General features: G+C 41.3%; 1 protein-coding gene across 1 annotated transcript in view; it reads right to left on the bottom strand.

Moving 5' to 3' along the window:
- Positions 1-8,763, bottom strand: part of LOC121315704 (equilibrative nucleoside transporter 1-like) — a 42,833-nt gene extending 34,070 nt beyond the window's left edge. Inside the window, exon 1 of the mRNA XM_041250036.1 lies at positions 8,638-8,763. The gene's annotated coding sequence lies outside the window, so the exon portion shown is untranslated. The remainder of the gene's footprint in view (positions 1-8,637) is intronic.
- Between the last annotated feature and the right edge of the window lie 4,491 nt (positions 8,764-13,254).

Below are 13,254 nucleotides of genomic sequence, written 5' to 3'. Positions count from 1 at the left end.
CACAAACGTCAGCAGGGAGAAGGATAAGGAAGGGGATCAGCCCAAAGTCCCAATGTGTCCAGCGCCCAAGTGGGTGGAGCAAAACCGTTCACAGCCCAAGAGGGGCCATTGGGACAGCTACTTCCACCATGCTGAGGCAGTAAGTTGGTGCCCTTCCTGTGGTGAGGGGGGCCACTCGTCATGAACTGCCGTCGCCCTGGAGAGGAGGAGGAGGGAAGATCCGGAGGGCAGCTGGGAGGCCTAACTCTGCGCCCTCAAGGCCTTGAACCTGTGCCCTGCCTGCACAGAGTGGGGCCACTTTGCGGTCAACTGCCCCCTCCTCCAGGAAAAGGAAGAAAAGGAGCACCAGTTCCCTGCTGCTCCCTTATTGGCTGGAGGCTCCCCTCCTGCCGTCACCTCCCGAGGGTCTGCTGCTGCCGTCGCCTTCAGAGGGACCACTCCTGCACTGCCTGGGGCTGCCCGGCCTGCAAAGCCTAGGGCTACCGGGCCAACATTAATTGGCTGTCGGACCAACATTACCTGGCCGGTTCGCCATCGCCTGGGGAGGCCTGCTCGCCATCGCCTGGGGAGGCCTGTTCGCCATCGCCTGGGGAGGCCTGCTCGCCATCGCCTGGGGAGGCCTGCTCGCCATCGCCTGGGGAGGCCTGCTCGCCATCGCCTGGGGAGGCCTGCTCGCCATCGCCTGGGGAGGCCTGCTCGCCATCGCCTGGGGAGGCCAGTTCGCCATCGCCTGGGGAGGCCTGCTCGCCATCGCCTGGGGAGGCCACTTCGCTCGCCATCGCCTGGGGAGGCCTGTTCGCCATCGCCTGGGGAGGCCTGGGGAGGCCTTCGCCATCGCCTGGGGAGGCCTGCTCGCCATCGCCTGGGGAGGCCTGCTCGCCATCGCCTGGGGAGGCCTGTTCGCCATCGCCTGGGGAGGCCTGTTCGCCATCGCCTGGGGAGGCCTGTTCGCCATCGCCTGGGGAGGCCTGTTCGCCATCGCCTGGGGAGGCCTGTTCGCCATCGCCTGGGGAGGCCTGTTCGCCATCGCCTGGGGAGGCCTGTTCGCCATCGCCTGGGGAGGCCTGCTCGCCATCGCCTGGGGAGGCCTGTTCGCCATCGCCTGGGGAGGCCTGTTCGCCATCGCCTGGGGAGGCCTGTTCGCCATCGCCTGGGGAGGCCTGCTCGCCATCGCCTGGGGAGGCCTGCTCGCCATCGCCTGGGGAGGCCTGCTCGCCATCGCCTGGGGAGGCCTGCTCGCCATCGCCTGGGGAGGCCTGCTCGCCATCGCCTGGGGAGGCCACTTCGCCATCGCCTGGGGAGGCCTGCTCGCCATCGCCTGGGGAGGCCTGTTCGCCATCGCCTGGGGAGGCCTGCTCGCCATCGCCTGGGGAGGCCTGTTCGCCATCGCCTGGGGAGGCCACTTCGCCATCGCCTGGGGAGGCCTGCTCGCCATCGCCTGGGGAGGCCTGCTCGCCATCGCCTGGGGAGGCCACTTCGCCATCGCCTGGGGAGGCCTGTTCGCCATCGCCTGGGGAGGCCTGCTCGCCATCGCCTGGGGAGGCCTGCTCGCCATCGCCTGGGGAGGCCTGCTCGCCATCGTCTGGGGAGTACTGCTCGCCATCGCCTGGGGGGGCCTACTCACCATCGCCTAGGGAGGCCAGTTTGCCATCGCCTGGGGAGAACTGCTCGCCATCGCCTGGGGAGACCTCCTCACCATCGCCTGGGGAGGCCAGTTTGCCATCACCTGGGGAGGCCAGTTCACCATCGCCTGGGGAGGCCAGTTCATCATCGCCTGGGGTTTCCTGTTCGCCATCGCCAGTGCATCACTGCTGCTAGCCTTGCCCTTATGGGCTACATGACTGGAGAGAGCAGCCTTTCCGCTGCCAGTCCCTGTACTTGGCCTGAGACTTTGTGCAAGGGGTTTTAAGGGGAGAGGTGGCCATTGAGGCCATGTATGCTGTGCACAAAGGGGGCGTATGTGGGAGGGTGTCCCGCCCCTTTGTGTATATATTTGTTTATTGTTATTATTGTTATGATTTATGTAGACATGGCGGCGTAATGCCAGTATTTATTTGCGTTTTATTATTGTGCGGCAGGATGAGCAAGGTGCCGTCCGCCATGCTATCGTTTATGTTTTAAATACCTCATGGAAATGTGTGACTGATAAACTACTAAGTATATAATTAGCTGACAGTCACGCATCCATACTAAACCCATGCAAAAGTTTCTTTATAGATACTGCCACTCGGGGAGGTTACTCATAAACATGGGGTGAATTTCCACAGCTATGCAGATGACACAGAGATTTATATATTTGTTAAAACAGGTCACACAACAGCTATCAATGACCTTTTCAAATGCCTAGCCAATACTACAAGCTGGATGTCTCAGAATTTCTTATAGTTAAATTCCGATAAGACAGAAGTCCTACTTTTAGGCTCTAATCAACAGATGGACTTGACAAATATTGATCTAGGTATGCTAAAATCAGATGTAAAATCTGAAGTGAAAAACCTCTGGGTTATTTTTGATTCTGCACTTTCCTTTGAACCACATATAAAATACTTTACTAGAGTGTCCTTCTATTATTTAAGAATCATTGCAAAAGTTAGATCACTCTTGTCCTTGGATGATGCAAAGAAATAAGTACATGCTTTTATTTTTTCTAGGTTAGATTACTGTAACGCTTTATTTTCTGGACTTACAAGTCATGCTATATCACGCCTACAGGTAGTGCAAAATGCTGCTGCTAGAATGCTAACTAGAACAAAACAAAGGGCTCACAATACGCCTGTGTTGGCATCATTGCATTGGCTTCTTGTGCATTACAGAATTGATTTTAAAATTCTGTTACTAGTTTTTAAAGCACTGAATGGACTATCTCCACAATATCTAAATGATATGCTAATTCCTTATAAGCTTGAATGCACTCTGAGATCTGCAAATGCTGGCCTTTTATGTATTCCAAGGGTGAATGGTAAAAGGATGGGTGAGGCTGCTTTCTGTTTTAATGCCCCCACACTCTGGAACTCCTTACCCCCTTTTATCAGAAATTCACCTTCAATTGCAATCTTCAAATCTCGATTAAAAACATACCTTTTTAATATAGTTTTTCCATAACATTTTTATGTTTTATTCTGAATTTTATTGTTACTTCTGTTTTTAACAACTGTACTCTTTTCTTACTGCTTATTATTGTTTTTTTGTATTTTTTTTCTGTATGTAAAGTTCTTTGAATTGTATTGTACATGAATTGTGCTATATAAATAAAGGTTTATTATTATTATTATTATTATTATTATTATTATTATTATTATTATTATTATTATTATATTATTATAACATAATAATTGATGCCTAGTTGATCCCTCGGTCACCAATATAAAAGAGCAAAGTTTGGCTGGTAGTGTTCAGAGGAAATGTTCAGAGTGGAGAACGAGAGTGGAGACGGGAGGTAAAATAATAATTTAAAAAGATAAAAACTGCTAAGTAAGCTGGTTTTGCAACCAGCATACTACTTGTTGCTGTTAGTATCGTTTCATTGTTTCTTTTGACCAACGTGCCTTTTTCTTTTGTGTTTTCTGTAAACCTTTTATTTTTGTTTATTTGTTTAAAAAAGCGCAAGCAGCATATTTCATACCACAGTGCTGTCTGAGTGTCTGTATCTTCTGAGTCTGTGACATCATCCACACCCTCTAACCCAGTGGTCCTCAAAGTGGTGCCCGCAAAGCCAGGCCATCGTGCCCACCGCAGCTGTTCGTAAATTATGGGTCGTGAACACATTTCTGGCGGGTTGCAGCATGGGAAAATAAAGAAAGCTTTAAACAGGTTTTCCAACAAAAGCGTCACAGTGGTCTGTTGACAACGCTGCTCGCTTATGCTGTGCTTGTACGTACTAGACATTTTTTTATTTTATTTTTAAATTTTTTTTTCCTGAAGGGCTTCTGAGTTACGATCAACCAATTGAATATCTGGATTGTCTCTGTGGTAGCCCAATCATAAGTTAGCTGGGTGGGACATAAACTGTGTTTGTTTCAGTTACAGGTACTGACAGTAAGTTTAACCAATAGGAGAGTCATATCTGCCAAATTTTACGCAGCTGCCCAATCATAACCAAGAAGAGGCCATTCACAGTTTTCTGTATGAAAATTGAAGGCGAGCGAGTAGCCAATGGGAAAGTGAAAAATCTGACAGCTGTCCAATTATTCGTGAGCAGAGGCGGGTGTTAATATGCCGGGTAAGCATTGAATTTTGCCGACTGTTATTGAGAAAAATAATACATTTCAGTATGTAGAATTTAATTTTCTATATCTACATTTTTTATTTCACCAGGGAAGGAAAACACTGTAGTATATTTAGTTACAAATAAACTTTTTCTGAATAATTGTACTGGAGATGAGCAATCTTTAAAACAGAGTAGTGTTGACAAATTTGTCAAATTGAAACAAAGCGAGATGCTATCTATCCTTTTATTTTAGTTTATTCATGTTTATCTGTGTAAACATGCTATTTGAAAATATTAGCATTGCATATTTTATATAAATTATTTAAAGAATAAGCACCACATGCACAATTACAGCCTGAGACTTGGTTTTATGAGAGCGAGCCAAGAATAACTCCCGCTAAAACTAAATATATATATATATATATATACATACACACACACACACACACACACACGAGAAGGCAGTGCAAAAGTCAGCGTGCCCGCAAACAGCCAAGTAAGATCAATTTATGGCTAATCAACCTTCAGGGCACCAGTGCAGAGCTCTCTGGGGGCTCCAGACAAGATCATCAATTCAGAGGTGCAAGATCCTAATCACAAGAGAAAAGCAGCTTCATAACAGACAGGACTAGCAGGGATTTCTTCTTGTAAACGGCACAAGATTTTTCTAGATGGTGACATCACTTAAAGGTTAATTTATGACTCTTTAAATTGTTGACTCAAGGGAGCCAACTTCCCAATGGTTCGGTATATTTGACATACCTTTGTCAAGGGAAAGTGTGTTTGACAACAACCAATGGAGGCACTTATAGGCTTTTAAAGCCATGGTAACTACACTCACTTATTTCTACTTAAATCTATGTATCTGTGATGTAATTTACTACATAGTTAACAATATAACAGGCTACTATTCTTTTCTTTTTAAACCTTCAGGCATTATGATATTGATTCATTTATTTTCCTTTATTCTTCCATATTGTACATTGTCTAATTGTATTTTGTTCTAAAACTACAAACTGCTGGTCAGTGGTTTATTTACCTTTGTTATGTTTGTGTGAACTCTATGCAGCAACACAGGCTTGTATTCAGTACACTATGATCTGTTTTAAATGCACTGAGAATCCATATTTTTAACTATGGCATGTCAGACGAGCTTGTCAGGAGACGCCTGAAACAGTGTACTAGTCAATTCTGGGCTTTAGATGGCCTGTCAGCATTTTCTGGTTCCTTGTTTCAGTTATAGGGAGTTGTTCTGTTAAATACTATACAAAAAAGGCATTCAAGTCATTGTACCGAAAGGATTTATGGAGATCAGTTAAAATTAGAAGTTAATCCACCTGTATGATATCCAGATAATCATGATATTCTGCTGTGGTCATATTATTAACTTGCACTGGAGATGTATTAGCACCCATTTTCATTCAGCAGCAGTTAAAAAAACTGTCGCTGCCTTTAAAATGAATCTAATGTCACTTGCAGGTAAGGTCTGAAGATACTCACTGCAGGCACTCAGAACACGACTTTCCAGATTACCAAAATACAGAAATTCATATTAACATATTTATTCTCACACAAGAAAAAAAAAAAAATCACCCAAAGATATTTCTGGATAGATATTGATGACATCTACAAGAACCATACAAAACATTTCGGTATCCGAAGATTTTGGATTTTTGAAGTTGCATTTGTCATAACCCCTCACTTGAATTATTCCTGTTCAATTAACAGTTCAATTACAGGTTCAATTACAGGTTGACTGAACTGTTGTTTAACTCAAATTCATTCTGGAACTCCTAGTTTTGTATTGTACATGTTAAAAAAAACAAAACAAAACAAAAAAAACAGCTGCTGCAAGGGTGAACCTGTAACCATATGGTCAAACTACCACATACAGTGCCGTGAACAAGTATTTGCCCCCTGTCTGATTGTCTGCATTTTTGCACATTTTTCACATTGAACTTGTTCAGATCTTTTTGAGGGCTGTAGTAGTATATAGAAGTTTGGTGCTTCTTTCATTTGTTTGGTGTGCAAAGTAATCAAACATGCAATCTTCAGATGTGAAAAAGCTATTTCCCCCCCTAGTTAACACAACCCAATTAAAGAGATAATTCGGGTCAGCTGTTTGAATACTTTGGTTAACAATCAAGCCTGATTTGGGCCAGCCCTGCCCAATATAAATCTGACTAACTTTGGCCCTTACCATCAGAGTGAAGTTGTCAGCACACAGGTTCTAGAGGCACATCATGCCACGATCAAAAGAAATTCCTCAAGACCTCTGGATAAAAGTTGTTGATGCCTATTAGTCTGGAAAGGGTAACCAAGCCATTTCTAAGGCTCTGGGGCTCCACCAAACCACAGTCAGAGCCATATTGTCCAAATGGAGAAAGTTTGGCACAGTAGTGAATCTTCTCAGGAGTGGCCGTCCTGTCAAAATCTCTCCAAGAGCAAGGTGTAAAATCGTCCAGGAAGTCACAAAGAACCCTAGAATAACATCCAGGGACCTGCAGGTCTCTCTCACTTCGGCTAAGGAGTCCAACCCAGTTAAAGGGATAATTAGGGTCAGCTGTTTTAATACCTTGGTTAATAATCAAGCCTGATTTGGGCCAGCCCTGCCCAATATTAATCTGACTAACTTTGGCCCTTACCTCAGAGTGAAGTTGTCAGCACCCAGGTTCTAGAGGCACATCATGCCACGATCCAAAGAAATTCCTGAAGACATCTGGAAAAAAGATGCCTATCAGTCTGGAAAGGGTTAAAAACAATTTCTAAGGCTCTGGGGCTCCACAAAACCAAAGTCAGAGCCATATTGTCCAAATGGAGAAAGTTTGGCCAGGTAGGGAATCTTTCTCAGGAGTGGCCCGTCACTTTCCAAAATCTCTCCAATAGCAGGTGTAAAATCGCCACGGAATGTCACAAAGAACCCTAAATAACATCCAGGGATCTTTTGAAGTCTCGGCTCCACTTCCGTGAACTAAGTCGTCACGACACTGGGCAAAAATATGATTCATGGCAGAGTAGCAAGGAGGAAACCACTGCTCACTAAAAAGAATATGAATGCTCGTCTCAAGTTTGCCAAAAAGCACCTGTATGATCCTCAAGAGTTCTGCAACACTGTTCTATGGACAGATGAGTCAAAAGTGGAACTTTTTGGCCAACATGGGCCCCATTATGTCTGGCGAAAACCAAACACTGCATTCTACAGTAAGAACCTCATACCAACGGTCAAGCATGGTGGTGGTAGTGTCATGATTTGGGAATGCTTTGCTGCATCAGGACCTGGACGACTTACCAACATTGAAGGAACCATGAATTCTGCTCTGTATCAGAGAATTCTACAGGAGAATGTCAGGCCATCCGTCCGTGAGCTGAAGCTGAAGTGCAGCTGGGTCATACAGTAAGACAATGATCCAAAACACACAAGCAAGTCTACATCAGAATGTTTGAAGAACAAGAAATGTATAGTTTTGGAATGGCCTAGTCAAAGTCCAGACCTAAACCCCATTGAGATGTTGAGGCAGGACCTGAAACAAGCAGTTTATGCTCAAAAACCCACAAATCTCACTGAGTTGAAGAAGTTCTGCATGAAGGAGTGGGCCAAAATTCCTCCACAGCCTTGTGAGAGACTGATCAATAACTAAAGGAAGTGTTTAGTTGCAGCTGTTGCTGCTAAAGTTGGCGTAACCAGTTATTGAGTGTAAGGGGACAATTTTATTTTTTTTCACACAGGCGCATTGGGTGTTGCATAACTTTCTTAAATAAATGAAATAAGTATAGAAATTGTGGGTTATTCGTTCACTCAGGGTCCCTTTTACCTAATATTAGATTTTGGTTGAAGATCTGATAACATTCAGTGTCAGGAAATATGCAGAAAATCAGACAGGGGGCAAATACTTTTTCACAGCATTGTACATATCTTAACACAATTGAACAGTGATACATTTAAAATTAATAAAGCCTTCTGGAGTGTATAACAGATTATAATTACCAGTAACCCACTTAGGCGATTGGTAAAGACACAAAACTGATACTAGAACATTTCGGCTGAACCTAAACAAAGCAGCGTGATTTACGCACGTAAATCAAGCTGTCATGAATGGGACAATATTGTTGCAATGCACTGTTCGTAATTTGCTTGCAAAGCATTTACTGACACAAAAATAGAAATAGAACACCGAGGTACTTTTCAAAAAATGTGTGTCGTTTAAAAACACAAAACAGTATTCATATGGAAGTGTTTTAACAAAACCTCAGAGTAAACAAAGCTACGTGGTCAGAATATCTGGGTTACTGTCTGTAGACTGTGTGTGAAATGAATGTTAACGGACGGGTGTAACTTAATTTGCTACTTCAACACGGCGTTTAGTTACTGTCTCAGTATAGGCATTTCGATTAGCGTACCATTTCTAATACATACTGTCAAATGAACTTACATGTACTGTCGGGCAGTGCTTCTCATCCAAGCGAGTTTTTCACTGTGCTCTGTGACCAAAAAGTTATTGAAATGTTTGCTGTTTTTATAGATTCTCTCCCTGAAGGCTTCTTTTGGTCCTGGTGCTTGTCGTACTACATGCATAGTTTTTTTCATGCATAGTTTTTTAAATAGTTCCTAACATGTCTGGATTATTTGTAATACCTCTGCGCTTTTCCCTTCTGCTTTTTAAATATCGGTTTCGTTTCTTTAATTATATTTGATACATGAAAGCAAGATTTACATCACATTTAAAACATATTAGAAGAGCTGAGGACTGATGCCTAATTGCGGTTGTCTGTTTTTTTGTTATAAACTTACCATAATAGTAAAACGATCTGAACATCCTGTTGCCATGTTAAGCATTGTTTTATTTATTTTTTTGACAGCCAAAGACTTGTGGATTTGTGTGTCTTTTTTTACCATCGTGTCTCTGCACAAAATAGTCTGTTTTATCCTCTCTCAAAATAACCAGTAATACATAAAGGCACAAAATTAATTTACCTTAAGTTTAATATTACTTACACAAAAACACTGCGGCGACAGTATAACTTTCCAAAGTAGTAAAATGCAATGGCACTGTATACATACCAATGTCAAGCTGCAGTACAGCTGCCGCTATAATACTGCAGTATAATACTGTACCGCCTTTTAAATGTTCCCACTTCATGCTGAATATGAAGTAAGTTAGGTAAGTTTTATTTTTTCCCTACTTGTTTTTAAAATTATTATTATTATTATTATTATTTTATCCAAATGTTAGTTAAAACCACCAGTAGTTATTTGACATACTACTGTAGCAGTGAAATATTTAGCCAAGGATTGTGTGTGCTTAGCTAAAAACGCTGTCAAAGGTGTAAGGGGGCCTTCTCCACTTTTATCTGCAGTTATCCAATGTCAATGTGCTGGACAAATTATCCATTTCAGAACAATATATATATATATATATGCAAGCAGCCAGTGTCAGCCAGTTAGGAAATTTAAAAGGAATACAGCAATGCCTAGTAAATACTGCCAAGCTCAGCTTTCCCCTTTTGTAGAAGTCTAATGAACAGAGAGGAGTAGGTATGCATTTAAATTACATCTGAATAGTTGTGGCTCAATCATGCTATTAACAATAACGTGTTTGTCCTTTTGGAAAACAAATGGTGCAAAGCAGAATTCTATCACATAGCAGAGAGTTCAGGAACAGATTTGTTACTTAATCACTTCTGATTAACCAGATCATTGCTCATTTAACCATAAACAGGTAAGAAGACAAACAAACAAACCGAGAGATGGCACACCACTGGCATGCTGTCCAGAAGGATGGTGACAGACAGAAGCAGACTGGCTATAAAACCCTACCTTGTACCTACAATCTAACTCTGATCATCTCCCATAATTTAGCTAATAAATGATTGATTTTAATATGGCAAAAGCATAATTACCTACCATTTAATCTAGATGTGTGGTAGTGCCTCTTCTCCTGCATGGACCTCTCAGAACTACATTTCTCATCATCCTCCTGCTTACATATGTAACCGAGAGGGATTTACCAGTGAACAAAACACACACCTTACGTAAACAGTTGTAGCAATACATGATAACATGTAACGCAAAAAAATAAAAAGGTCCTTATGTAGCCTTTAATCCCAGGTTGTTAGAAAAAAAGCTTGGCACATTTCCGCTCCAACTTTGGTTTAGCTATGAAGTATTTAGCATCTAAGAATGAGCTCCAGTTTTGAGTAATTCCATCTCTTTGTATTTCAGTGCAAAGTGCATTTAGGGTACTCAGTTCTGCTGCGCTTGGTTGGTTGTTGTTTATTTTGGACAGTGTTTCCTTTTATGAGGTTCTAATTCATTTAAGTATAATAACTAATTAAAATGTTGTCAAAGATGATCTTTTATTTAAATGGCTTTAGAATATGTTTCTTTTCTGTTGCATCAAGAGACATAAGAACATAAGAAAGTTTACAAATGAGAGGAGGCCATTTGGCCCGTCTTGCTCGTTTGGTTGTTAGTAACTTATTGATCCCAGAATCTCATCAAGCAGCTTCTTGAAGGATCCCAGGGTGTCAGCTTCAACAACATTACTGGGGAGTTGATTCCAGACCCCCATGATTCTCTATGTAAAAAGGTGCCTCCTATTTTCTGTTCTGAATGCCCCTTTGTCTAATCTCCATTTGTGACCCCTGGTCCTTGTTTCTTTTTTCAGGTCGAAAAAGTCTCTTGGGTCGACATTGTCAGTACCTTATAGAATTTTGAATGCTTGAATTAGGTCGCCGCGTAGTCTTCTTTGTTCAAGACTGAACAGATTCAATTCTTTTAGCCTGTCTGCATATGACATGCCTTTTAAGCCTGGAATAATTCTGGTCGCTCTTCTTTGCACTCTTTCCAGAGCAGCAATATCTTTTTTATAGCGAGGTGACCAGAACTGAACACAATATTCAAGATGAGGTCTTACTAATGCATTGTACAGTTTTAACATTACTTCCATTGATTTAAATTCAACACTTTTCACAATGTATCTGAGCATCTTGTTAGCCTTTTTTATAGCTTCCCCACATTGTCTAGATGGAGACATTTCTGAGTCAACAAAAACTCCTAGGTCTTTTTCATAGATTCCTTCTCCAATTTCAGTATCTCCCATATGATATTTATAATGTACATTTTTATTTCCTGCGTGCAGTACCTTACACTTTTTTCTATTAAATGTCATTTGCCATGTGTCTGCCCAGTTCTGAATCTTGACTAGATCATTTTGAATGACCTTTGCTGCTGCAACAATGTTTGCCAATCAACTGTGTCTGTCCTCTGTTAGAAAAGATACTGCCACACTTTATTTTCCTGCATGAAGTAGAACTTTGATGGCCTTATGCTTTTGAGAATCAAATGTCCCTGATTACATGAATCTCCAGGGCTGTGGGCAATACTTTGATTCTGATTGTTTCTTTCATTCAAATTCAGAAAATTATTTTCAGGGTGATTTATAATGAACAGCTGTTATATTTCATCTCCATTTTTATATTTATGTGCAAGTTTAGTTTCATTACAGTGAGGTTGTTTGTCTGTGTGCCAAACAGGTGCCACATCCTCTACATTTTATATCTGAATAGTTAATTTTGTAGATTTGACTACGTCAATCAAGTGCAGACATATTATAAAAACAAATTAAATGTAGTTAAACACATAGGTTTAGATTTAGCAGGAAAGGCAGCTATCCAGGGAGCTCAATGACAAATGGAGGAGACAACACCAGTAAACAATAACATCTGTATTTATTGTAAGCTTTACAAAAATGTTTTTTGAATATAACATAATGTTGAGTGAATGGCCCCTTCTTGAAACAAGTCAAGATAATTTTGCATAAACGCAATTGTTAATTCATAGATAAGGCCACTTAAAGTATATAGGGTGCAAAGTTTTATCACCCTAGTTTTGTGGACTATCAATATTTTTCCTAATCAGCAGATTGAAAAGTGGTTGCACAAGACTGAAAGAACTAGAGTCCATGGTACACTGCAGCCTCCTGGCTGGAGTGGTGGAGAATTGGAAGAAGATGGATATTGTCTACTGGTTGCAAAGATTACCCCAGCTTTACAAAAGCATTCATTTCTGAAAAAGTTGCCTATTATTGGCTTGGCTTAAAAATAAGGGTCTCAATTCAATTAAGTTCTGGGGAATAAAAAAAAGCATTTTAGGAAAATATAAATCCATGCATTAAACAGAGAATAATGTTTTATTTTGATTCTATTAAGGGATCAAAAGATCTGATTCTTTAAACACAAGCGAATAACCTTGAAAATGTGTCCACATCCATTTTGTTTATATTTTCACTTTTCCCGCTACATTCACTGAATTGGGCTCAAAGTATGCTGTAAAATGCATGTCCCCTGAAAAAAATAACAACACCACATTATAGAAGTTTGTACCACGAAAAGGAGCACATGACCATCATCAGCATTATTTGCAATAGTGTCTCATAATAAGCTACACTGGATAATTTATGTAGTGGTTCCAGACAAGACGTTTCAAAGATATTACCCTCAATTTCTCATCCAATCAGGTGTCAGTACCATAGAAAGTTAAATAATTATGATCTATATACACAGTATATAAAATAACAATGAGTTATTTCCTTGTTCTGTACTTTGTAGCTGGTATTGTGTGCTTTTTAATGTTTGGATCATCCAATAAAATGTTTTTGCGATGCAATAAACTAATAAAATAATGCAGAAGCTGAAAGATATTTTTTATTCTACTGTGTGTAAAAACAATAAATAGATTAAGCACAACGTACAGGAATAGCACTGCTTATTTTCAGCTGAAATTAAGAGCAGTAGACTTCTAGCTGACAAACATGAATGACACTTTATATCACAGCGTTAACTAACCCTACCAAAGCTTCTGCCAGAAAGCAACTCAGACTCAAGGCTTACATTGCATGAGAGCGCTATATAAAGTATGCTGTTGCTAAAAGTACAGTAAACTACAAACATGACAAAATGGTGGCTTGGCATGGTCTAAAAACAGTGCACCTTTACCCTGTTAAACATATATAACACACCCTTCATAATCATCATTCTTGCATAGAAGT

The sequence above is a fragment of the Polyodon spathula genome, chromosome 5 (genome assembly GCF_017654505.1).
Source record: "Polyodon spathula isolate WHYD16114869_AA chromosome 5, ASM1765450v1, whole genome shotgun sequence".
Taxonomy (NCBI): domain Eukaryota; kingdom Metazoa; phylum Chordata; class Actinopteri; order Acipenseriformes; family Polyodontidae; genus Polyodon; species Polyodon spathula.
This window is presented reverse-complemented; position numbering and strand designations above follow the sequence as displayed.